This window comes from Pan paniscus, chromosome 1 (genome assembly GCF_029289425.2).
Source record: "Pan paniscus chromosome 1, NHGRI_mPanPan1-v2.0_pri, whole genome shotgun sequence".
Taxonomy (NCBI): Eukaryota; Metazoa; Chordata; class Mammalia; order Primates; family Hominidae; genus Pan; species Pan paniscus.
Window position 1 is genome coordinate 155,489,385 of NC_073249.2, and position 27,883 is coordinate 155,517,267.

The 27,883-nt window shown below is 37.0% G+C and overlaps 1 long non-coding RNA gene across 1 annotated transcript in view; it reads right to left on the reverse strand.

Annotated features, from left to right (window-relative positions):
• Positions 1 to 1,164: 1,164 nt before the first annotated feature.
• The window catches only part of LOC129398704 (uncharacterized), a 313,771-nt gene continuing 287,052 nt past the window's right edge, over positions 1,165 to 27,883 (reverse strand). Inside the window, exons 6-7 of the long non-coding RNA XR_010113163.1 lie at positions 4,406 to 27,882; positions 1,165 to 3,276 (exon numbers count right to left, since the gene is read on the reverse strand). This is a non-coding gene — a long non-coding RNA (uncharacterized LOC129398704). The remainder of the gene's footprint in view (positions 3,277 to 4,405; position 27,883) is intronic.

A 27,883-nucleotide genomic window follows, 5' to 3' on the forward strand; every position in this document is an offset into this window, starting at 1 on the left:
TGTGTATTCTCACATAACATACTCTATCAGTTCTGGACTCAAACAACAGAAAGACTGGCCAAGTTGAAAAAAATAATTTATTGGAAGGTTCTTGAATGGCTCTCAAGAAAGAGAAACTTTTGAATGATGGAAAACTTCAATGGTAGGATGGTACCAAGGTAGGAAATGCAGCCAGTAGGCAAATGTACAGCTAAAGTTGTGCCACAGAAACAGGTAAGCATGCCACGTTGATGGGATTCACACTACTTCATGATATGGCACCTTGGCATAATAATTTTAAGCTGAATACATTTGCAAAATGGTAGGTGCTGGAAAGACTCTGTCCTCCCACTTTTCCCCAGGTCACCAGACCCTCTTATGAGAAGTGCCTTCTCTATGACCAGAGGAAAGGCACATCCTTATCTCTAAAGACAGAGAAAAGCCTAAAGGAATCTGAACAAATAGGCCTCACTAAGTTTCCCCCAGTTTACTACTGTATTAGGCTATTCTTGCATTGTTATAAAGAAATACATGAACATGGGTAATTTATAAAGGAAAGATGTTTTATTAGCTGATGGTTCCGCAGGCATTACAGGAAGCAAGTTGTGGCATCAGCTCAGCTTCTAGGGAGGCCTCAGGAAGCTTACAATCATGGCAGAAGGCAAAATGAGAGCAGGCACATCACATGACAAAAGCAGACACATCACATGGTGAAAGCAGGAGCAAGCAAGATAGGAAGAGTAGGAGGGAAGTGCCACACACTTTTAAATGACCAGATCTCATGTGAACTCAGAGCAAGAGCTCACTTATCATCAGAAAATGTCTGAAGCCATTCATGAGGGACCCCTCCCCGTGATCAAAACAACTCCCCACCAAGTTCCACCTCCAACACTAGGGGTTACATCTCAACATGATATTTGGAGGGGATATTCAAGCTACATCACTCTACCCCTGGTCTCTCAAATTTCATGTCCTTCCCATATTTTAAAATAAAATAATCCATTCTCAGCAGTCCCTCAAAGCCTTAACTCATTTCAGTGTTAACTCAAAAGTCCAAATTCCAAAGTCTCATCTGAAACAAGGTAAGTCCCTTCCATCTATAAGCTTGCAAATTCAAAAATAAGTTAGTTGTTTTCAAGATAAAATTGGCAAATAAGCACTGGGTAGACATTTTCATTCCACAAAAGAAAAATTAGCCAAAAGAAAAGGGCTACAGACCCCATGCAAGTTCAAAACCCAGCAGGGCGGTCATTAAATCTTAACGCTCCAAAATAATCCCCTGTGACTCCATGTCCCATATTCAGGGCACACTGGTACAAGGGGCGGTTCCCAAAGCCTTGTCAGTTCCAACCCCTGTGGCTTTGCAGGGTTCAGCCCCAGAGGTTGCTCTCCCAGGTTGTTGAGGGCCTGTGGCTTTTACAGGTGTAGGGTACAAGCTGCTGGTGGGACTACCATTCTCTTGGGTCTGGAGGGCAGTCGCCTTTTTCTCACAGCTTCACTAGGTAGTGCCACAGTGGGGAGGGTAATAGCCCCCTTCTCACAGCTCCACAGTGACGAATCTGAGTGAGGTCTCTCTTATCCCTAAGCCCTGCCCTAATGGGAGTTCTCTGTGGTGGCTCCACCCCTGCAGCAGGCTTCTACCTGGGCACCCAGGCTCTTCCATAAATCCTGTGAAATTTTGGCAGAGGGTGCCAAGTCTTATTCACTCTTGTATCTTGTGTGTGCCCACAGGCTTAACACAACATGGGGGCTGCCAAGGTTTATGGTTTGCACCTTCTGAAGCTGTGGCCCAAGCTATACCTGGGATCCTCTGAGCTGAGGCTGGAGCTAGAGTGGACTGGATGTGGGGAGCAGTGTCCCAAGGATGTACAGGACAGCAGGACCCTGGGTCAGGTCCACAAAACTATTCTTCCCTCTTAAGCCTCCAGGGCTATGATGGGAGGGGCTGCCATGAAGGTCTCTAAAATGCCTTCAAGGTCTTTTTCTCATTGTCTTGGATAGTAGAAGTTGGCTCTCTTTTAGTTATGCAAATATCTCTGGTAAGCAGTTGCTCCATAGCCTGCTTTTATTCCTCTCCCAAAAAGGCTTTTCTTTCTCTGCCACACTATCAGGCTGCAAATTTTATAAACTTTTATATTCTGCTCCCTTTTAAATATAAGTTCCAACTTTAAGGTTTTTTTGCTCCAACATCTGAGCATAGGTTGTTAGAAGCAGCCAGACCACTTCTTGAACACTTTGCTGCTTAGAAATTCTACCAGATACCCTAAATAATCACTCTTAAGTTCCAACTTCCCATGAGCCCTAGGGCAGGGACACAATGCAGCCAAGTTGTTTGCTAAGGTATAACACATGTGACCTTTGCTCCAGTTTCCAATAATTTCCACATTTATATTTGAGACCCAGGCCTTCACTGTCATATCACTCTCAACATTTTGGTCACAACCACTTAACCAGTCTAAAAATTTCCAAACGTTGCCTGTCTTCCTGTCTTCTTCTGAGCCCTCTAAACTCTTCCAACCTCTGCCCATTATGAGTACCAAAGCTACCTCCACATTTTCAGGTATCTTTACAACAATGCACCCCTCTCCTTGGTACCAATTATCTGTATTTGGTCAGTCTTGCATTGTTGTAAAGAAATATCTGAAACTGGGTAATTTATAGAAAAAGGGGTTTTCATTGGCTCACAGTTCTGCAGGCTTTACAGGAAGCCTGTGTTGGCATCAGCTCAGCTTTTAGAAAGGGCTCAGGAAACTTGCAATCATGGCAGAAGGCAAAGTGGGGGCAGGCACACTACATGAGAAAAGCAAGCATGTCACATGGTGAAAGCAGGAGCAAGTGAGAGAAAGAGTAGGAGGGAGGTGCCACATACTTTTAAGCAACCATATCTCATGTAAACTCAGAACAAGAGCTCACTTTTCACCAAGGAGATGGCCCACTCCAGATGGCCCATGCCATTCATGAGGAAACCATTGCCATGATCAAAACACCTCCCAACAGGCCTCACCTCCAACACTGGGATAACATCTCAACATGAGATTTGGAGAGGACATCCAAATTATATTGACTATGCTTAGTATATACCTTTTTGTCCTATCACATTTTTCAAAAACATTCATTCTTCATCAAACATAATATGAAAACACTCAGATTTAACTGTTTCTTTGGGTCTTTATTTCCTTATGAAGACTTCCATGATATATAAAATGTATATAGAATACATTTTTATTGTATTATAATTAATTTCTCTCATTAATTTGTCTTTCATCAGTCCAATTTACAGGGCTTCAGCCAAGTAACCTGGAAGGATAATGAGAAAAATAAATTTTTCTTCTAATGCAGCCTCCATGACATGCAACCCCACATTTCCCTTTTGCACTGCCCTAGCAGAGGTTCTCCATGAGTGCCCCATCCCAGAGCAAACTTCTGCCTGGGTACCCAGGCATTTCCATACATCTTCTGAAACCTAGGCAGGGGTTCCCAAACCCCAGTTCTTTATTTCTGTGCACAGGTAGGCTCAACACCATGTGGAAGCTGCCAAGGCTTTGGGCTTGCACCCTCTGAAGCCACGGCCTGAGCTCAATGTTGGTCCCTTTCAGCCATGGCTAGAGCAGCTGGGACACAGGGCGCCAAGTCCCTAGACTGCACACAGCATAGGGAATCTGGGCCTGGTCTCCCAAACCACTTCTTCCTCCTAAGCCTCTGGGCCTGTGATAGGAGGGGCTGCTGTGAAGACCTCTGACATGCCCTGGAGACATTTTCCCCCTTGTCTTGAGGATTAACATTCAGCTCCTCATTAATTATGCAATTTCTGCAGCTGGCTTGAATTTCTCCTCAGAAAATGGCATTTTCTTTACTATCTCATTGTCAAGCTGCAAATTTTCCAAACTTATGCTCTGCTTCCCTTATAAAGCTAAATGTCTTTAACAGCACCCAAGTCACATCTTGAATGCTTTGCTGCTTAGAAATTTTTTCTGCCAGGTACCCTAAATCATCTTTCTCAAGTTTAAGGTTCTACAAATCTCTAGGGCAAGGGCAAAATGCCACCCATCTCTTTGCTAAAACATAGCAAGAGTCACCTTTACTCCAGTTCCCAACAAGTTCCTCATCTCCATCTGAGACCATCTCTGCCCAGACTTTATTGCCTGTATCACTATCAGCATTTTGAGCAAAGCCATTCAACAAATCTTTAGGAGGTTCCTAACTTTCCTGTCTTCTTCTGAACCCTCCAAACTGTTCCAAACTTTGCCTGTTACCCAGTTCCAAAATCACATCCATATTTTTGGGTATATTTTCAGCAGCACCCCACCCCTGGTACCAATTTACCATATTAGTCCCTTTTTTTTTTTTTTTTTTTTTTTTGCTGCTGCTGCCGAAGACATACTCAAGACTGGCAATTTACAAACGAAAGAGGTTTAACTGAACTTACAGTTCCATATGGCTTGGGGAGGCCTCAAAATCATGGCAGAAGACAAGGAGGAGCAAGTCACATCTTAGCAAACAGCAGCAGGCAAAAAGAAAAGAGAGCTTATGTAGGGAGACTTCCATTTTTAAAACCATCAGATCTCATGAGACCCATTCACTAACATGAGAACAACAGGGGAAAAACTCACCCTCATGATTCATTCATCTCCCACCAGGTCCCTCCCACAACAAGTGGGAATTATGGGGGCTACAAAATGAGATTTGGGTGGGGACACAGAGCCAACACATATCAAACTGGGAGTGGCATTGCTGGGTCATAAGGAAGCTCCATTTTTAGTATTTGAGGAACTCAAACATTCTCCATAGTGGTTGCACTAATTTACATTTCCACCAACAATGTACAATAGTTCCCTTTTCTGCACATCCTCACCAGCATTTTTCATTGCCTGACTTTTGGATGAAAGCCATTTTAAATGGAGTGCGACAATATCTCATTGTATTTTTTATCAGCATTTGTCTGATGACTAATGATGTTGAACACCTTTTCATACACCTGTTTGCCATTTGTATGTCTTCTTTTAAGAAATACTTATTGAGATCTTTGGCCAATTTAAAAATCAGATGAATCTATTTTTCCCCATGGCGTTTTTTGTGATCCTTATATGTTTCATTATTAGGTGGTTAGTTTGCAAATATTTTCTCCCATTCTGTGGGTTGTCTACTCACTTTGTTGATTTTTTCGTTTGCTGTGCAGAAGCTTTTTAATTTGATGGGATCACATTTGTCTTTGTTTTGACTGACCATGCTTGTGGAGTATTATTCAAGAAATCTTTGCCCAGTCCAATGTTCTGGAGCGTTCCCCCAAAGTTTTTGTGTAGTAGTTTCATAGTTTGAGGTCTTAGATTTAAGTCTTTAATCCATTTTCATTTTATTTTTGTATAAGGCAAGTTATGGGGCATAGTTCTATTCTTTTGCATATGGATATCCAGTTTTTCTAGCACCATATATTGAATACTATTCTTTCTCCAATCTATGTTCTTGGCACCTCTGTCAAAAATGTGTTCACCATAGACACATGGATTTATCTATGGGTTCTCTATTCTGTTCCATTGGCCTATGTGTATGTTTTTGTGGCAGTATTATGCTGTTTTGTTTACTATAGCTCTGTAATATAATTTAATGTCAGGAAATGTGAATCATCCAGTTTTGTTCCTTTTGCTTAGGATTTCTTTGGTTATTCTGGGTCTTTGGTGGTTCCATATAAATTTTAGGATTGTTTTTTCTATTTCTGTAGAGAATTTCATTGGTATTTTGATAGGGATTACATTGAATCTGCAGATTGTTTTGGATAGTATGGACATTTTAACAATATTAATTATCCAATACATGAACATGGAATATCTTTTCATTTTTTGGTGTCCTCTTCAATTTCTAATATTAATGTTTTATAGGTTTTATTGTAGAGACCTTTTACTTCTTTGGTTAAGTTAATTTAAGGTATTTTTATTTATTTGTAGCTACTGTAAATGGATTGCTTTCTTGATTTTTTTTTCAGATCATTTGCTGTTGGCATATAGAAATGCTACTGATCTTTTTATGCTGATTTTTTGTCCTGCAACTTTATTGAATATATTTATCAATTCTAAGTTTTTTTGGTGGAGTCTTTAGGTTCTTCCAAATATAAGATCATATCATCAGCAAGCAATAATTTGACTTCTTTTTTCCAATTTGAATGGCTTTATTACTTTGTTATGCCTGACTGCTCTAGCAAGGGCTTCTAGTAGTATGTTGAATAACACACTTGAAAGTAGTCGTCCTTGTAATGTTCCTGAACTTGGGGGAAAGGCTTTCCGTTTTTCCTCATTCAGTATGATACTAGCTATATGTCTGTTGTATATGGATGTCATTATGTTGACGTACGTTCCTTACGCACCCAGTTTTTTTATGTTTTTATTATGAAGGGATGTTAAATTTTATCATATTTTTCAGCATCAACTGAGATTATCATATGGTTTTTGTCTTTCATTCTGTTGATATGATGTGTAACATTGATTGATTTATGTAAGTTGGACCATCCTTGCATTCATGGAATGAATCCCACTTTGTCATGATAAATGGTGTTTTTAATGTGTTGTTGAATTGGGTTTGCTAGTATTTTGTTGAGCATTTGTGCCTCAATATTCATCAGTGATATTGGCTTATGATTTTTTTTTGTGTCTTCATCTGGTTTTGGTATCAGCATAATATAGGCCTCATACAATGAGTTCAAAAGTACTTCCTCCCCCTCTATTTTTTTGTAATAGTTTGAGTAGCATTGGTATTAGTTGTTCTTTAAATGTTTGGTAGAATTCAGCAGTAAGGCCATGGGGTCCTTGATTTTCTTTGCTGGGATTCATTTTATTGCAACTTCTATCTCATTGTTTGTTGTTGATGTTTAGATTTTGAATTTCTTCATGGTTCAATAATGGTAGGTTTTGTGTGTCTAGTAATTTATCCATTTCTTCTACATTTTCAAAATTATTCCCATGTAGTGGCTCAAATTAGCCACCAATGATCCTTTGAATTTCTCTGTGGTATCAGTTATCAGCTGTAATATCTCTTTTTTTATATCTGACTTTTATTTGGCTCTTCTCTTTTTTTTCTTATCAGTCTGACTAAATGTTTGTCTATATTGTTTATCTTTTCAGAATGTAATTTTTGTTTCATTGATATTTTGTATTGTTTTATTCATTTCAAATGTATTTATTTCTGCTCTGATCTTTATTATTTATTTTCTCCTACTAATTTTGGGTTTGGTTTGCTCTTGCTTTTCTAGTTCCTTAAGATGCATCATTTGATTGTTTATTTGAAATTTTTCTTTTCTCTTGATGCAGGCAATTATAGCCATAAACTTCCCTTTGAATACTGCTTCTGCTGTATCCCAGAGATTTTGATATGTTGTGATTCTGTTATCTTGTATTACGAGAAATTTTTCAATTTCTTTCTTAATGTCTTCATTGACTCACTGGTCATCAGGAGCATATTGTTTATTTTACATGTGTTTGTATGATTTTCCAAAATTTCTCTTGTTATTGATTTCTAGTCTTATTCCATTGTGGTCAGTGAAAATGCTTGAAACAATTTCATCTTTTTTAAATGTTTTAAGACTTGTCTGTGGGCCAAGCACAGTGGCTTATGCCTGTAATCCCAGCATTTTGGGAGGCCGAGGCAGATGGATCACCTGAGGTCAGGAGTTCAGGACCAGCCTGGCCAATATGGAGAAACACCGTTTCTACTAAAAATACAAAAAAAAAAAAAAAAAAAAATTAGCTGGGCTTGGTGAAGGGCACCAGTAATCCCAGCTACATAGGAGACTGAGGCAGGAGAACCACTTAAACCTGGGAGGCAGAGTTTGCAGTGAGCTGAGGTCACGCCATTGCACTCCAGCCTGGGCAGTAAGAGTGAAACTCCATCTCAAAAAAATAAAAATAAAAAAAAATAAGACAAAAAGACTTGTTTGTGACACAAGTCACAAACTGTGGTCTATCCTTGAAAATAATCCACGTGCTGAATTAAAGAATGTGTATTCTTCAGCTGTTGGATGAAATGTTCTGTAAATATTTATTTGTCCATTTGGCTTATATGTAGATTAAATCCAGTATTTCTTCTTTGATTTTTTTTGTCTGGAAGATCTCTTTGATGCTAAAAGTCAGGTGTTGAAGTCTCCAGCTATTATTGTATTGTGATCTATCTCTCTCTTTAGTTCTAATAATATTTGCTCTATATTTGTTTGCTCCAATGTTGGGTGCATATACATTTACAATTGTTATATACTCTTGCTGTATTGACCCATTTATCATTACATGGTGATCTACTATGTCTCTTTTTATGGGTTTTTTTCCTTGAAATCTATTTTGTCTGATATAAATATAACTTCTCCTGGTCTCTTTTTGGTTTCCAGTGGCATTCAATATCATCTTCCATCCATTTGTTTTCAGCCTATGTGTGTCCTTATAAGTGAAGCATGTTTCTTGTAGGCAACAGATTATTGGTTCTTGGTTTTTCATCCATTAAGCCACTCTGAGTCTTTTAATTGGACAGTTTAGTCCATCTACATTCAATGTCATTATTGATAAGTTAGGACTTACTACTGCCATTTTCTTATTTGTTTTCTGGTTGTTTTGTGGTCTTCTACTCCTTCTGTCCTTTCTTCCTGTCTTCCTTTTAGTGAATGTAATTTTCTCTGGTGGTGTGCTTTAATTACTTGCTTTTAAATTTTTGTGTAGCCGTTGTGTGTTTTCTGATTTGAGGCTACAATGAGGCTTGCAATACTATCTTATAACCCACTATTTTAAGTGATAACAACTTGACACTGCACAAAAAAAAGAAAGTAGATTAATAAAAAGTCTAACTTTGTTTTCCCACTTTTTAACTTTGTGTTGTTTCTATTTATGTTATTATGTTTCCTATGTCTCAAAAAGTAGTCATAGTTATTAATTTTGATTGGTTCATCATTTAGTCTTTCCTACTTAAGAGTTGTTTACACACCACAGTTACTGTTCTATAATACTGTGGGGTTTTCTGTGTACTTATTATTAGCAGTGAGTTTTGTATCTTCAGATGATTTTATATTGTTCATTAACATCCTTTTCTTTCAGTTTGAAGAACTTCCTTTAGCCTCTCTCATAGGAGAGGTCTGGTGTTAATTAAATCCCTCAGCTTTTGTTTGTCTGAGAAAGTCTTTACATCTCCTTCATGTTTGAAGGATATTTTCACCAGATATACTATTCTAGGGTAAATTTTTTATTCCTTCAGCACTTTGAATATGTCATGCCACTCTCTTCTGGCCTGTAAGGTTTCCACTGAAAAGTCTGTGGCCAGACAGATTGGAGCTCCATTGTATGTTATTTGTGTATGGGTTTGTTGTTGTTTTTGTTTTGTTTAGTTTTATTCTTTGTCTTACTGCTTTTATAATCCCTTCTTTATCCTTATCCTTGTTCTTTGGGAATTTGATTATTAAATGCCTTGAGGTAGTCTTATGTGGGTTAAATCTACTTGGTTATAACCTTCTTGTACTTGAATACTGATAATTTTCTCTAGTTTTGGGGAAGTTCTCTGTTATTATTCCTTTGAATAAACATTCTGTCCCTATCTATTTCTCTCTAATTCCTCTTTTATGCTAACAACTCTTAGATTTGCCCTTTTGAGGCTATTTTCTAAATCCTTTAGGAATTTTTTTAATTCTTTTTTTTTTGCCTTATCTGATGGTATATTTTCAAATAGCCTATCTTCATTCTTCTGCTTGATCACTTTTGCTATTGAGAAGCTCTGATGCATTCTTCAGTAAGTCAATTGTATATTTCAACTCTGGAATTTCTGCTTGTTTCTTTTTAATTATTTCAATATCTTTTTAAAATTTATGTGATAGAATTCTGAATTCTTTCTCTGTGTTATCTTGAACTTCTTTGTTTCCTCAACATAGCTATTTTGAATTCTCTGTCTTAAAGGTCACATATCTCTGTTTCTCCAGAATTAGTCCCTGGTGCCTTATTTAGTTTGTTCGGTGAGGTCACGTTTTCTTGGATTGTCTTGATGCTTATGGATGTTTGTCTATGTCTGTGCACTGAAGAATTATTTATTATAGTCTTTGCAGTCCAGGCTTCTTTGTCCCTGTCCTTCTTGGGAATGTTTTCCACATATTTAAAAGGACTTGTGTGCTGTGATGTAAGCTGTGTCTTCATTAAGGGGCACCCTAAGCCCCGTAACACTGGTTCTTACATACTCATAAAGGTACCACCTTGGTGGTCATGGATAAGAACTGGAAGAATTCTCTGGATAACCAAGCAGATAGTCTTGTTCCCTTCCCTCACCTTCTCCCAAATAAATGGAGTCTGTCTCTGTCTTCTGTGTTGCTGGTAGCTGAGGGTGAGGTGACACAAGCATCTCTGTGGCCACTACCACTGGGACTGCACTGGGTCAGACCTGAAGACAGCACAGTAGTGGATATTGCCCAAGACCCACTGTAACCACTAACTGGCTACTGCCTATGTTCATTCAAGGCCCTGGAGCTCCACAATCAGAAGGTGGTAAAGACAGTCAGGCTTCTGCCCTTCCTTCAGAGTGATGAGCTCCCCGGGCTCTGAGTGGGTCAAGAAGTGCCACCTGAGAGCCACAGACTTGAGTCAGAAAACCTTACATATCTACTGGTGTTCTACTGTACTGCAGCTGAGCTGGCACTCAAACCACAAGACACAGTCCTTCCCACTTTTTCCTTTCCTTTCCTTTTTACAGGCAGAGGAGCCTCACCCCATGGCCACCACTCCCATATGCCCATGAGGAGTACTGCCAGGATACCACTGATGTTCTTTGAACATTAGAGGGCTCTCCAATCAGCTTGTGGTAAATGCTGCCTGGCCTGGGACTCACGCTTCAGAGCAGTGGTCTCCCCTCTGGACCCGGGCAGGTCCAGAAATGCCCTCCAAGATCCAAGAACTAGAATAAGAGATCTTAAGAGCCCACTTCATGCTTTACCTCCATGCGGCTGATCTTGTACCTAAGGTGCAAGACAATGTCCCTTTTACTTTTCCCTCAATTTTTCTCAAGAATAAGGAGACTCTCACCATAGAGATAAACAGTCTCACCCCATAGACAGATTTGACACACAACTGGGAATGTGCTTTATTGTCTTCTATACCCAAATTCTCTAACTGCTCATTAAAATAAATATACTAAACAATTCATCCAAATGTTGTATTTTATTTGATGTAGTCTTGAAAACTATAGTGGAGTTGATACAAATTTTAAAGTTAATATTTTACAAAGATTAAAATTTCAATTTAGGGAGATGGGGATGATAGACAGACACACAGACCTAACTTTTCTTCCTCAAGATCAACATTTCTTAGTAGAAAAAATATACAAAGAATTTCTTTGCTTTAAGTTACTTTTTTAAGAACAAGAATAAAAATGAGCAAATAAAAATTTTTCATCATAAAATTTTTTTTGTAATGTTATTTAGAATAGAGATAGCATATTACCTTGAACCTGTAAATTTACTCCAGCACATAGTTCTAGTAAGGGTTTTCTTAGTAGTAGTTTGGCTTCCACTACAATTATTTATTAATTATTAATTATTTATTAATTATGTAATTAATTAAATGTGTAATTGACATGAAAAACTTTATATACACATTTAATATTTTAGTTTTAATAGATATTTTTCTTGTACTCTATTTCAGCACCACTAACATAATCATGTGTGAGAGCAAACTATAAAAGAGTCATATTAAAAATTGAAATATTAAAAATTAATACAAAAATTAATTACCCTTAGGAGAGTAGCTTCACAGAACAATCCAGTATTTCAAAGCAGTCTAACTGTTTCTCTTTTAAAATAAAATTGTCATAATGTTAGTTTGAGCACTGGTAAGTTCTGAGGACATGGAGGTTCTCAAAAAAATCTGGGAACCAAATTCCAGATTCCTGTCCCAGAGGAAAAAACTTTACCTAGATCATCTGTTATCTGTGTACGTACTGAGTTGCTAACCTGAATGTTATGAGAAAATGAGAGTTTAAAAATTGGTAATATGAAACAAACAAAATAATATGAAAGCATTATAATTAGTTGGATGGCACATTTATTATATTTTATTTATGATAAGCGCTTTTGATCTTGGGAAAAATGCATGGGGATTCTGCATTTATCTGTAATCCTTAACACTCAATAAATTTCTTTTCTGTTTCCACTATATCATTTAGACTGACTTAAAATGTGATATGAATTCATTCATTCATTCACCAATTATTTTTGAATGCACACTTCTACCAAACACTTTACTTTTTTTTTTTTTTTTGAGATGGAGTCTCACTCTGTCACTCAGGCTAGAGTGCAGTGGCACAATCTCGGCTCACTGCAACCTCCGCCCCCTGAGTTCAAGTGATTCTGCCTCCTCAGCCTCCCGAGTAGTTAGGATTACAGGCGCCTGCCACCGCACCTGGCTAATTTTTGTATTTTTAGTAGAGACGGGGTTTCACCATCTTGGCCAGGCTGGTCTTGAATGCCTGATCTTGTGATCCACCAGCCTTGGCCTCCAAAAGTGTTGGGATTACAGGTGTGAGCCACTGACCCTGGCCCAAACACTGTACTTTTATATAAATATGAGGGACTCACAGTGTAATAGAAGAGACAGACAAATAAATTATTACAAGACAATGTAGTATTGCAAATGTATTTATGAAGTGTTTGGGAAGTACAAAAAACAGTGATTAATTGATGGAGGCGGGAAAGATTTCACAAAAGAGATGACATTGAAGCTTGATCTTGCTATATGACAGTTTCATGCTGATTATAAATTGCAATAAATATTTGATAACTATGAGCTTGAGTCCTCATTTACAACAATGTGTGTCAAGATAGTAAAATTCATTTTAATTTATAGTGAAAATATTATCACTTGTATCCATCAAATGAAAAGTTGATAATCACTTACTGCAACTATTTATTCTTACAATGTCTGTTGATTCCACTCAAATCAGGTTTTTGTCCCCATCACTTGGGTAAAACTCAGTGTCATTCCTAATCTCCACATTTCTAACTCCAAACATAGTTTCTCAGTCCTTGTTTTACTTGACCTGTCAGCAGCATTTGGTAAGATTGGTAGATTACTCACGCCTCCCTGAAACATTTTCTGTACTTGGTTTCCATGAAAACATGTGTGCCTCATTTTTCTTCTATCTTTCCAGCCACTCTTTTAAGATTTTTTGTGATGGTTCCTCCTTTTCTTTCAAATAACTAAATGTCAGAGTGCTGTTCTCAAACTGCTTCTCTTTTCTTGTTACACTCAATCCCTAAGTGATATCAGTCAATATCTCAGCTTGAAACAGCATCTGTATGCTGCTCCACCTCTATATCACAGCCCAAAATTCTGTGCTGTACTCTAAACAGTTTTCCCAACCTCCCATTCAGCATCCCTACTTGTAATGTTTAGAGAACATCCCACAGTTAAATATCTCAAATCTGAACTCCTTATATTCCCCTCCAAACTGACTCCTCCTGTGGACTTCCCTATCTGATACGGTTTGGATATTTGTACCCTCCAAATCTCATGTTGAAATGTGATTCCCACAGTTGGAGGTCTGGCCTGGTGGGGGGTGATTGGATCATTGGGCAGATCCTTCATGAATGGTTTAGCATCATCCCTTCATGATAAGCAAGTCTTGATCAGTTCACCCAGGAGATCTGGTTGTTTAAAAGTCTGGGGCCTCACCCCTACTCTTTCTTGCTCCTGCTCTTGCCATGTGACATGCCTGCTGTCCTTTCACTTTCTGCCATGATCAGAAGCTTCCTGGGGCCTCACCAGAAGGTGAGCAGCATTGCAGAACCATGTTTCCTGTAAAACCCACGGAACTGTGGGCCAATTAAACCTTTTTTCTTTATAAATTACTCAGTTTCAGGTATTCTTTTGTAGCAATGCAAAAACAGCCTGACACACCATCTTAGGTAAGGGATAATTCAATTATTTCAGTTGTTCTGGACAAAAAAATTTTGGACTGACTCCATCTCTAACTCTTCTCTTGCCCTCAGAACCCACATCTTATCCATTACCAAACTCTGTCAACTCTAGCTTCAAATTACACCTGGAATTTGATAAATTCTAGGCACCTTCGCTTTTCGTGTCTGAACCACCATCATATATTGCATGGATTTGTGTAATAACCTCCTAACTTGTCACCTTAATTCCAGCTGAGGCTTCTTCACTTTATTTTCAACATTGGAGCATAGCAATGTTGTCAAGTCAGATTATTTCCCTGCTAAGAACTTTTTAATATCTCCATGTCACTTTGAGTGGAACCACACTTTTTGCTATTAATCACAAAATCCTATGTGACCTATCATCTTTCTGTTATCAACTGCTACAACTCTTCACCCATATTTGACTCCAGTCTCTCCAGCCTTCTTATTGTTCCTTACATATGCCAGGCATGCTCCCACCTCAGGTATTTGCACTTGTTCTTCTTGGAATTAACCGTGTGCATATCAGCTTGGACAGATGTCTTCCTTCAGGTTATTACTCAAATTTCACATTTTCAATGAAATCTTACTTTTTCTAAAATTTTCATTTCCATCTAAGTTATTTGTATCCCCCTTCTTTGCTCTATTTTTCCTCCTTGGTAATTGTAACTAACACTATAACACTATGTAATTTACCTATTTATCTTTTTTCACTTTCTGTCTTTTCCATTAGAGTATGCTCCATGATGGCAGGGATTTTTGTATGTTTTGCTCATTACTGTTTCTTTAATATTTAGAAGCAGTGCCTGACACATAATAAATGCTAAATAAATATTTCTTAAATAAATAACATACAGCATAGAGACTCAGCAGTATAAAAATTAGTACCACTAGTTCAGGTATGGTGGCTCACGCCTATAATCCCAGCACTTTGGGAAGCCGAGGAGGGTGGATCACGAGGTCAGGAGATCGAGACCATCCTGGCTAACACAGTGAAACCCTGTCTCTACTAAAAATACAAAAAATTAGCCAGGCATGGTGGCAGGTGCCTGAGTCCCAGCTACTCTGGAGGCTGAGGCAGGAGAATGGCATGAACCCAGGAGGCAGAGCTTGCAGTGAGCTGAGATTGTGCCACTGCACTCCAGCTTGGGCGACAGAGCAAGACTCCATCTCAAAAAAAAAAAAGAAAAATTGGTACCACTACTAAATATTTACTCATCTGGGTTCTGAGGAAGTTACTACAAAGGAAATGTGGAAATATGTATAGCTCTTGTCAAATCAGAGGCCCTTTAAACTGGAAGGACGAGAAAAGCAATACATCAAGGCATGCAACCTGGCACAAAGTCTTGACCACTTTCTTCTCAAGCCACAATTTCAGTTGGGATGTTGAGGTGGTGGCAGATCTGAAGCTGAATCTTATGCAATGTCAACATTCTTGCCATAAATAAATGTGTTTTCCAATTACTCTTCTATTTGTTCTGAAACCTTCCCCAATTTTAATTATTATCAAACACTCATTTTTTGCCTTTATATTTTTAATTGGCATTATTCAGTTCACTAAAGGATTTGCTAATATACAAATGGTCAACCTTATGTGTAATGTCATTTCCACAATCTCATGTTCTATTTCCTTCCAGAAATTTATGCAAAATGTCTCTATTGTGTCTTACTCTGTTCAGTTCCATTGTTTATAAATGGGGTAGCTTACAAACAACAAAAGTTTATTTCTCACAGTTTTGGAGGCTGGGAAGTCCAAGATCAGGGTGCCAGCAAATTTGATGTGTGAGAAAGGCCCACTAGCTGGTTCATAGGTGGTGACTTCTCACTTTTCATGTGGTGGAAGGGTCGGACAGCGCTTTCCAGGGCATCTTTTATAAGGGAGCAAATCCTATTCTTGAGGGATCCACTTTCTTTTTTTTTTTAATTTTTTTTTAGTATTTATTGATCATTCTTGGGTGTTTCTCAGAGAGGGGGATTTGGCAGGGTCATAAGACAATAGTGGAGGGAAGGTCAGCAGATAAACATGTGAACAAAGGTCTCTGGTTTTCCTAGGCAGAGGGCCCTGCCGCCTTCCGCAGTGTTTGTGTCCCTGGGTACTTGAGATTAGGGAGTGGTGATGACTCTTAAGGAGCATGCTGCCTTCAAGCATCTGTTTAACAAGGCATATCTTGCACCACCCTTAATCCATTTAACCCTTAGTGGACACAGCGCATGTTTCAGAGAGCACGGGGTTGGGGGTAAGGTTATAGATTAACAGCATCCCAAGGCAGAAGAACCTTTCTTAGTACAGAACAAAAGAGTCTCCTATGTCTACTTCTTTCTACACAGACACAGCAACAATCCGAGGGATCCACTTTCATGACTTAATCATCCCCCAAAGCCCTGCCTCCTAATATCATCATTAATGGTTAGGATTTCAACAGATGAATTTTGGGGGGACACAAACATTCAAGACCATAGCACATCAAAATATATGAAATTAATTCCCTTAGCTTTTAATGTCAATAACAGAAATACTACTAAAAACAGAATAGTTGTTTAGTTGTTGAGATAATAACACAATGCAAAATTTAATAATTTTTAACATAGTCTCAACTAAAATTAGCAATAAACTATGCTGGATTTCTTTATCTTATGAAATACTATTTTCAGTTGGATTTTTAAAAACTGTCTATTTTGACTATTGTATTTTTTAGGTATTCCACCTTACAAAACACATAATGTTGAGCTCTCAGTGGCTTATCTCTATGGAAATTTCTCATTTACACAAAAGCCAAATATCACAGTTGAGGTGAGAGGTTTACTCCTCCATACAAGTATTCGAGGACTCGGGCTGAGGGGGCCTGTGCTATCTTCAAAACATGGCTTCTAGGGTCAACTTAGGCATTTAAAATCTAACTAAAGGCAAAGAAGGAGAGAGTAGAAAAACATACAGGAAGTTTTTAATGGGCTAGGCTTAGATATGGCATATATCATATCTACATTTTTGCATTAGGCCATTCTCACACTGCTATAAAGAACTACCTGAGACTGGGTAATTTATTAAAAAAAAAAAAGAGGTATATTTGACTCACAGCTCTGGAGGCTGTACAGGAAGTGTGACTAGGAGGCCTCAAAAAGCTTACAATCATGGCAGAAGGTGAAGGGGAAGCAAGCATGTCTTATCATGGCAGAGCTGGAGAAAGAGAGCAAAAGGGGAAGTGCTACACACTTTTAAACATCCAGATCTCGTGAGAACTCACTCACTATCACAAGAAAAGCAAGGGGGAAGTCCACCCCCAAGATCCGATCACCTCCCACCAGACCCTACCTGCAAAACTCAGAATCACAATTCGACATGAGATTTGGGTGGGGACACAGAGTCAAACCAAATCAATTCAATAGGCCAACACTCAGACTTTTGGCCAAATTTTCCATTGTCAAGAAAGGCTGGAAGACGTGTATGAGAAACATAGGAAAAACAGATTTTGTTAAATGTATCCAGTCTCTTCACATTCTGTTTTTACTCACTAAATATCCATTTTTCTTTTGCTTTCACATAAAGAACACATTCTTCCATTCCCTCAAAGTTCTATTCAGTGACCACATCCAGATCAAAGTCCAGTATTTTCTAGTGATGTGAAAACTCTTCATTGAGTCCAAATGTGGCTCTTCATTAACTGGCAACTCTACTTCAACCCTTTACTTCCACATCACATATTCAATTTATGAAGGTAGTGAAAGAACATAATAACTACATTAAAAGCTTCCATTCAGAAGAGGGAAAAACGTGACTGTGGCAAGAGTTTATAAAATCTTGCAGGGAAACATTTTGAAGCGTCCCTACACATTTGGAGGAGAAAATTCCTTTATTAGACTAAGTCTAATTTCTGGGAACTCTCCCTTATCCATTGCTGTCCCTGGCCCCCTCCCTCCAGGCTACTGAAACATCTTCCTTGACCATTATCCTCTATAGACACACCTGCGGTTGGTATGGAAGATTAGGCCTTCCCTTGCTATTGTAGAGGCTTTGAAAGCCTGATTCCTGTTTCAGTAGGAATCCACACCCTTAATCTTATCTTTGTCATAGAGCTGGGTCTCATGGTCATTGGTCCCTCAAAAGCTACTTCAACTTTACATTCTATTTTTGGAAATGTAGTGGCAGTTTCATTTCCAACTCTTTCAGCTCCAAAATTTTTGTACATTTTAAATTCTGTTTGATTTACTGAGCCAGGACTAGGAGTAAGATACATTCACCCACAAAATGTGGACCAGTGAGCTAGACATTAGTCACATGGCCATTGTCATATCCAACTTCAAGAATAATTTAGAACTAAAGCCTAGCTGCGAACCCAGCAGAAAGGAAAACCAGCTTGATTAGCAGCCAACCAGTTTCTGCCATAACTAGTAAGTTTGAAGGATTATTACATTTTGTAGAGTGAATTTCTGTTTTTTGTTTTTTTAAGGTTTCATGATAGAGAAGATGAAGACAAGAAAGTCTCTAACTTCTGTGAAATATATCATGTATATAAGAATTCCATTTTCTGAAAACTCTTGCTGTACTATTAATAGCATGACTTCCAAAGTAAAAATAGGAAGCAAATACTATAATTTTGAAAAAGTAAAAACACATTTTGCCCTATCTTTTTAAATCACGTGTTCAGAATCGTGCAATTTGAGCTTCACTTTTTTTCAGGTTCCAGCTGTTCATAGTATTTTAGCTGAAAGTGATATAGGAGTTAAGAAATCACTTAGGTAGATAGCAAGGGTATGGGAGTCCTCGGTAAGGCTTTTCTTTTTGATGAAAAGCAGCCCCAGACTATTTTCCTTTCTGATGAAGAGCAGCCTGTAAAGTCGAACTGCAGACATAAACAAGCAAGCTGGGAGCTTGCATGAGTGAATGCCAGCAGGAACTCAAAACTAGACATGTCCAAGATGGCAGCTCCATCTTCCCCTCTGTCAGCCACATATACTGTAAGGAGCAGACAAGATGGCACCAATCAACTGGAAAGCCTATTTGCATAATAAGATTAGGATGGGGCAACCAGCCTTCCCATGCACTCTGTAAATGTCATACCTGATAGAACAAATCTGTGAGCCCTATGTAAATCAGACACCACCTCTTAAAACTGGACTATAAAATCTGGGGCATTTGCCACCAACAGCCCTTTTCACTCAGTGACCCCTCTCTCTATGGAGAAAGCTGTTTCTACTTTCTCTTCTCTTCTGCCTATTAAACCTCTGCTCCTAAACTCCTTGTGTGTGTCCATGTCCTAAATTTTCCTGGCATGTGACAACGAATCCCCAGGGTATAAACCCCAGACAACGTAGCTGCTTCAAAAGGACGTTTCTGGACAGAGATTTAAATGTAAATCTACTGGGAGACTTTCTGCATACAACGAATGTATTCCTTATGACTAAAGATAGAACCAAGAGAAGAAACTAAATATTTCCATCCTAAACATCTCTAAAATTCCTTGATGGAGAATTCCCAGGACAAACCAACAAGGAGTAAAAGTTGTTCATTCTCTTTAAAGGAATAATGCAGAATGTTAGTTTTAGCCTCTAATAGATGACCTGTGCAAACCTAAGGCAATGGCTTTTTTGTGAATCACCTTGATAATTATCACCCACAGGAGTCAGGCTTTTGTCTGTGGACTCCTTCTCACAGTTATATTCTGGAATGTAAGGCAAACAACTTTGGTATAGTTGTAAAAAGACAGTAGTGCTCACACTTCTGCCCTCATGGAAAGTATAGACACATTTTCTTTCTCAATTACTCAGTGAGTCATATTTTCTTTTGGTTATCACTGAATAGCAAAAAACTCAGTATTTCTATCATATTATTTATAATGTCTACTAGAATTATTCTTCAACTAAGTCCCATCATCATACTACAAATTGGATAAAATTTAAAGCATTTTAATTCAGTAATTTTCCTTGCCCAAACAGAAAAAAAAAAAGGGAAGAGTTTTATTTCCCATTGGCTAGCATGGACTTGGGAACTAAAGTTAGGATTTTTTTTTTAAATCATTAAAGCTTGGATTCTATCATTCATTTAATTTTATCTTCATCGTACATTTTATTTTCACTAGTTACCACAGACTTAATGATTCTAAATATACAGTTCCGTCAGCTCAGGACATTTGCAATAAGCATTTTTCCCCTTGATTATGGCATAGAAAATCTTCAGAGAGTTGCACAAAGCCTATACTATTCACTCCATTTTTAATTCATCCCTCCAAATTAATGGTTTCCATTAATTAGACAACAAAAACTGAAAAGGAAAAAATGGAAGGTACAGTGTTTCTCATCTAAAGGTGAGTGCTGTAAGAGATGTTAAGCAGTTGGGCCAGATTTTAATGAATTCTCAGATAGGTTTTAATTAGGGTTGGCATATGAACTGAATAGGTCTATAGTACCCTATACATGAAGGGTTCTTTTTAACACTAAAACCTAGAATTATTATATGTAATTAGTGTTAGAAATGAAAAGATACGAATGGCATATTTTCAGGGCCAAAATAATACTAATTCAGACCACATTTCTAGCAGGTTTCCAGATCACACTGGCTGTCATTTGCGATCTGTACTGTATTACCATATTTCACAAACGTCAACATTTGGATATCTAATAGGTAAACAAAAGGTATAAGGGCAATATCTTTGTTCTTATTCAACTGGTAATTTAATCACCAATTAATCTACTTTTTATAACTACGTGGGTTTTATATTCTGTAGCTCTTCAAAATGTACCATATGTGCCAGCTGACAGAATCAACCTGATCTGAAAGATGGTGAAGAGTCTCAATAACCACACAGTTTAGGTAGATTTACTAGACAACAATTTTGCAAGTGGCTCAAGAGCAACAGTGCCTATTATTAAGAAAGCTATTGACCTGTTACTTAGCCAACAAGTACTATTTACTTTAAAGGACGCATCCATCTTGCCTACTGAACAATGAGGTAGAAGAATTCTTATAACCCCTTTGATTTGATACCAGAGACACAGAATTAAGTTACTTTAAAATATTGTTCTACCGTACACTTTGTAAAACATTCAGACAAAAACTAAAACTGTTTTAAGGCATTACCAGTAATTTATTGTCAGAGAAAATAGAAACACTGGGAAACTGATTCTTGAAGAACATATTTTTAATTCATATCAAAATTAACACTTGAATATTGTTAATAAAAGATCTTGCAAACTTTATGGTGGAATAAAAAATGTGACCAGGGAGAGTTTATACTCAATACAAAACTGCAGAGTAGATAAATACATCACTAGAAATATCATTATCAACATAAGCATTAACAACATACTGTTTCACATGCACTATTAGAAAGAAAGAGCTTGAAAGGATCTTGTCTTACTGAAACTCATAGACCAACTTGGGAAATGGTTAGGATTACTCTACATCAGGGATCAGTACACCTTTTTCTGTAAAGATTCTGACAGTAAATATTTTAGACAATATGGTATGCTGTAGCTATTCAATTCTGCCATTGTAGCATGAAAGCAGTCATAGATAATATATAAGTGATTTGATATATTTGTATACCAATAAAACTTTATTTATTGATAGAAACTCTAATTTAAATGTTGTATCATTTTTCACATGTCACGAGATATTTTTCTTTGGTGTTTTTCCAACCATTTAAAAATGCATAAATCATTCTTAGCCTGTGGGCTGTTGAAAAATGGGAAGTGGCCTGAATGTAGCCCATGGGACATAGTTTGCAGATTCTTGCTCTACATTATAATTTGCCTGGGACTGTCTCAGTTCGCATCTGATGACCTGGCATAATTATTAATAGCTCCCTCTTTAAATCTCTAAATGTTCTGATGTGAGTAATAAATTACATGATCACCTTAGCTATGGTGAAAATGTATCAAAACCAAAAGTCAAAAAAGTCATGCAATATACACAGCTTTGCAACAGAATTACATTATACAAATATTTTATTTATAAATGCCAATCAATTCATGCTATTGAATATAAGTGCTATTTGTGATCTGACTTACATAGTGTACATCTGAAGGCATAATTGAGTAAATCAGGGAAGGCATTCACTAGCTAAAGAAAAAACCTACCACTCGAGAAAACTACATAAAACAAATGATAATTAAGTTAGTCTGAGATGAGCTGAAAGGGTATCCAGAAGAAGGAGGCTTAAAACAAATTGAACAAGCCTTCTTTGTTACATTGTTAGAATATTATTCATGAAATGTGTTTTGACACAGGTTAAGCAGTCAAGTTTAATATTTGAGAACATTACTGCGGATAAGGTGGAAATTGACATGGTCAGTTAAAGAAAACAGAAATGTTTTGGCATGAATTTTTTTTTCAGGAGTTAAATGAGTTAAAAAGTGAAGTACCAGATACATAACAGAAAGCTGGCCTCTTGGGAAGTCCTATGCATCAAAAGTATTTTCATCCCAAGTCTGCATAATTAATCCAACTCAGATTTTACAACGATCAACACAATGTGCAAGATACTACTTCCAGTCTTAGTATTCTGCAATCACATTTCCTGGTTAGACCCAAAGCACTGTGAATTTTCCATAGAAAGGTTTTGTTTGTCACTGAAATGACCAATAATGACATCATAAACTTTAAGCTGACAGCCACAGTTTCATCAGGAGGATGCACAATTCAAAGAACATATTTTCTTCATCCAGCTCAAATGTTAACATGTACCATGGAAGATAAAAGCACCAGTTTGTGCCCCATGAAGACAAAAAATAATGATACGCTTCAAGGAAAAGCATGATATGTGGTTTTGCAACCCATGGTAAAAACTCATAGTCAACACCATGAGATATCACAATACCTCCAGAATTAACTCTTGCTCTCTGTTTTTGGGACCAGTATGACTCTGTAAAATGGCTTACTATTATAAATAATGATAAAGGATTTCTGTCATGGCTTTCCTCCTACATTATTTTATTGTATTTATTATTTTCTTCATCTAAACATCAGGCTCCCTTGCTACATATTACATGCGGAGCAGTCTGGGAACTGCAGCATAACTCAAAATCATCATGTACCATGAGGACTAAAATCCAGAGCTCTGTCCAAATTTTGTTCCATTGGTTTTATGGCTTTATCCTTTCCTGACTGCAAATTTGCTGTATGTTTTAAGGAAACCAGTCATTAATAACAATAGAAAAAGTTTTCATACTATGAGGAAAAGACAAATAAAAACATAGACTGACAAAACCATAAAAATCAATCTTCATGAAAAATGAGAAAGTGATATTTACAGCCTAATCAAAGAGACATGGAAAGAGATGTATACAGTACAGCATCATATATGGATAACTCATTGCATAGCTGAGGATAATTTTTACTAAGACCATTTTCCCCTTTTCTGGAAAAATCTTTCGGTACATTCTGCTGAAGTACCCAGATATTAGTGTCTAATCCCTATAACAAATGTCTCCTTTCACTGACTTCCTGGACCCAGTACATTTGGCTCCCTGATGTGATCAATTGGCAGAGGACATGCACTTGGAAGTTTTCACACTATAACTAGACTATAACTGAGACTAGAATCTCACTTTCTACTTGGATACAGTGCTAGGTGTTAAAAATATTTATGCCTGGCATCAGAAAGAATATAATGATTGCACTACTTAAAGTCAATTTATGTAAGCAAATATCTTTTTAGATTTGTGTTCTATAAAAATGAAAGCTAAATTTAACATAAAAGCCAAAATTTAATAAATTAAAAATTTCAAATACTACATTGTACATGTTTGGTTAATAAAATCTTTGAACATCTTAAGTCTCTTTGCTGAATTCTTTGGGTATTTTATGCAAGTTACAGTTAACAAAATCATAGTTATTTTTCTATTTTTTGAAGCTTTCAGGCTAAAAGTTGATGTTGGCTTAAAACAAGAAACTAACAAAATCTACTTCTTGTTTTGGAACTTCTTTAATTGGAAAAACTTATAACTTCTTTTCTTGAACATGACTTTGCCTGCCTTATAACTCTAGATTAAACATATATAATAAGTCAGTTTATATATAGAAACAGTAGTTAATATTTTGGGTTGCTTTTCAAGTACAGATTTGCTACATTGTTCACACTTATTCCTCATATATTCCTCACAGTAACTCTAAAAAATAAGAACTATTATTATACCCACTTTGCAGGTGGAGAATCTCAGGTATAAAGAGACAAAATAATCATGAGTAACTGGTGCAACTAGGTTTAAAATAAGCAGTCTGATTCCAGAGTCAGTTCTTTTTAACCACCATTCAATGCTGCTGTCTTGTATTTTATTCTTAAAATGACATGTTTGCAAATCTTAAAAATTCTAGTATGTTAGAGTGATTGATATAATTCACTAAACGATACCAGAGTATGAACCCTCTGTCAAATCTATGTATCAACTGTCACATACACGTGGCTTGTTATATGTACTACATTTGCAAACAGACAACAAATAAATTCATTTAGGTATGGAATCAGAATAACTTTCTATTATCCAGAGCTGCCAGACAAATTTGAACTTGCTGCTACTTCAACCACATCACCTCTCTTGAGGAATGCATTCATTACTTTTGCACTCTATTGAGGTCATAGAATTTTAAGAGAGTCACTTGTTGTTCTTCTATCTGTTGAATCTATTGCTGATATCCAGAAACTATTGGCTGAAACTTTGAGAAAAATGACAAGGTTACTACTCCTGCTATGCTCTCATTATACGTGACTTTGTGGGTCAGCATCTATAGAGAATACAGGCAATGAGGAATCTGCATTTACAGAATTTCTGGTTGCAGGAAGAATATGGTTCAGTAGGGTCACCGGGTTTCTATTCTACTATCAATAACTTGAGATAAGATAACTTGTATTTTAAGCTTTATTAACAGATTAAATCTAAAAAGATTTTTAATTTGAAATCACAGTACAAATGTCCAACCTTTGAATCTTAACCCCTGTTTAATCATGACCTTTGGTAAAAGGATAATTTTAAGGCAAGGTATTGCATTAAAATGTCATTCAAACAGTTAATTCCATTTTGTAGTCTCATTTTAATACTATATTAAAAGTCAAGTAAAAACCTTCACCCAAGAGCCCCCAGAAAGGAAGATAGCCCTGTTGACACCTTGATTTTAGCCCACTAAGACCCATTTTGGAGTTCTGAACTCCAGAACTGTAAGAAAATGAATCTGCTTTGTTTTAAGCCATTACATTTGTGGTAATTTGACAGAGCAGCAATAGGAAACTAATACAACATCCAATTTCATTTTATTCTACTGTCATCTCCCTTATATACATATATCTACATATAAAAAGAAAGGGAGGGAGAAGGAGAGTGAAGGACAGAGGGAAGGAGAAGAAAAAAACTATAGGTTTCCACAGCTGAGAATAAGTTAATGCATGCCCTTATTAAGTATAGTTGAGTTCCCAAATCAACTTCTTTTGTTCTTGTCTGCTAAGCAATATGCAATCTTAAGGGGGAACTTTAAAAATTAAAGTTAAACAGACTAAAAAATTAAAGTTACTAAATGCTTCTTTTGGATTAATTAACTGTACAAATAGAGAACAGAGTGCAAATCAGTTTGGGCCTCCCCTGGGATGCTATTAAAGAAAGAAATGTTGCTGTTATTTTCACTAGAATGAGATATAATTTTGGTTCCATCTCCTCATTCAGTTTGTAATACATAAGAACTCAGACACCATTGTGTTTCAGTAATAACTTAATGCCTTACCTGAAAACACAAATATGAGAAATTCTGATAAACTAAACCAATATCTGTTGAAATTAGGGTTTAGGAAAAATGTTCCCTTGTGATAATTACAAAACAAGCTGTTGCTAGCAGTAAACTTTATCTGTTTTACTTTGAGGATGATTAACTGTCCTATTGAAATAATTTTATAGCTCTAAAATATAGTTTCCTTTTGTTAACCCAATATGAGACTTTCTCAGAAATAAAAAATTAAGACCAGAATGCTGGTTTCATTCTTTTGCTTTTATAAAAATTAATAATGAGCCAATTAATAATTAGCCAACAAATAATTATGTATAGCTTAAGAGGACATCTTACTTCTTTAATGCCTGTACTAAATTTCAGTTAACATCAGGTACCTGGAAACAGTGATGATTTTGATTCAACATGGGAAGTTTGATTAATAAGAATATGAGTAATAAAATGATAATAGTGTTAACATGATTTGCATAGTTTAGTCTTCATGTATGATACTTTTAAAATAGGACCTGTAAAAATTTTATAGCAATGATGTGTGTGCCATATTCAAAAATAGTCCAGTTAGCTAGTTTGCATTTGTAAAGTTTCACTGCTAAATTATCATTCTAATAAGATTGCAATCATCTTGAAAAGATAACATACAATCCGATATAGACTAAACATATTACCATAAAACATAGGCTTAAACATTCTATGGATTTACTCTCTGCAGTGTTGTTGCCCATGGTCTTTTTTTGGCAAACACATGTGGGTATCCAATGGCCACAACCAGATAAATAAAGCCCAAACAGCCTCTTTTTCTAGGGCTGAGCATTCGAAAAGCAGTTAGGTTGATACTTTAGCATTTTCAGTTTTCTTTTTTTCTCCTAATAATTTTCTAACCACTCTATAGTTACAACAGTTTCCTTTAAAATGCAACAATTAAATCTTACTATAGTAAAAGTCTTGATTTTCTAGACCTGGAGATCTTTTAGCAAATGTTCATTCTTTCATGGAAGTCTTAACTTGTGAGAAGATTATCAATCTTTAAAAATGCCTTAAGTATTAAAACAATGAGATACCACTACGTATTTCCTAGAATAAGCAAACTGTGGAGCAACAGAAACTCTCATTAATTGCTGGTGGGAATGCAAAAGGTTACAGCCACTCTGGAAGAAAGCTCGTGAGTTTCTTACGAAACTAAACGTATTCTTACCATAAATCCAGGAATTGCACTGCTTGATATTTATCTAAAGAATTGGAAAAAAAAAAAGTATGTTCACAAAAAAACCAGCACATTGCTGTTTACAACTTTATATAACTGACAACCAAGATGTCCTTCAGTAGGTGAATGGATAAGTAAATGGTGGTATATCAGCACTAAATAAAATGAACTATCAAGCCATAAAATGATAAAATGAACTATCAAGCCATGAAAAGGCATAAAGAAAACTTGAATGCATATTACTAAGTAAAAGAAGCCAATCTGAAAAGCTAAATATGGAATGATTCCAACTATATGACATTATGGAAAAGGAAAACTATAGAGACAGAAAAAATATGAGTGTTTGCCAGAGGTTAGCGGGGAGAGAGGGATGAACAGGCAGAGCACTGTGGGGTTTTAGAGCAGTGAAATTACTCTGTATGATACTACAGTGATGGATATGTGTCATTATACCCTTGTCCATCCCACAGAATGTACAACACCAAGAGTGAACCCTAATATAAATATGGAGTTTGGGTTACCAGGTTGTGTCAATGTAGGTTCATTGAAACAATGTACCACTGTGGTGCAAGATGTTGGTTGTGGGGAAGGTTGTGAGTGTGTAGGGAGACATGGGGAATATGGGAACTCTCTGTACTTTCTGCTCAATTTTGCCGTGAACTGAAAACTTCTCTAAAAAATAAAGTTTATTAATTAAAATAATGTCTTAAGCAGGGCTGTGATGGTCCATGGAGAAAATGACAGCAGCAGGCTTGACCACCACTGATAAAGCCCATGTCAAGTGTGCCCAGGGTGACCCAGGGCTCAGCTTGTGTGTAGAAGGCCCTCGTGTATTTTGCCAAGTTTCCCATGGTGGGAGTGAACACACCAAGTGCCTTCCTGAAGTCACACCACAAAGAGCATGAGATGCCTAAGTTCATTGCCATTTCCACGTCGGGTCTGAGACCTTTCCCTACAGGGATGGTAACCATACTCTATTCTACAACCCTCCATGAACCTGCTTCCAATTGGCTATGATGATGAATAAAGAGAACCTGGACCACTCCGTGGACACCAGGGGCCACATCACTGTTTTTGACCATTACTC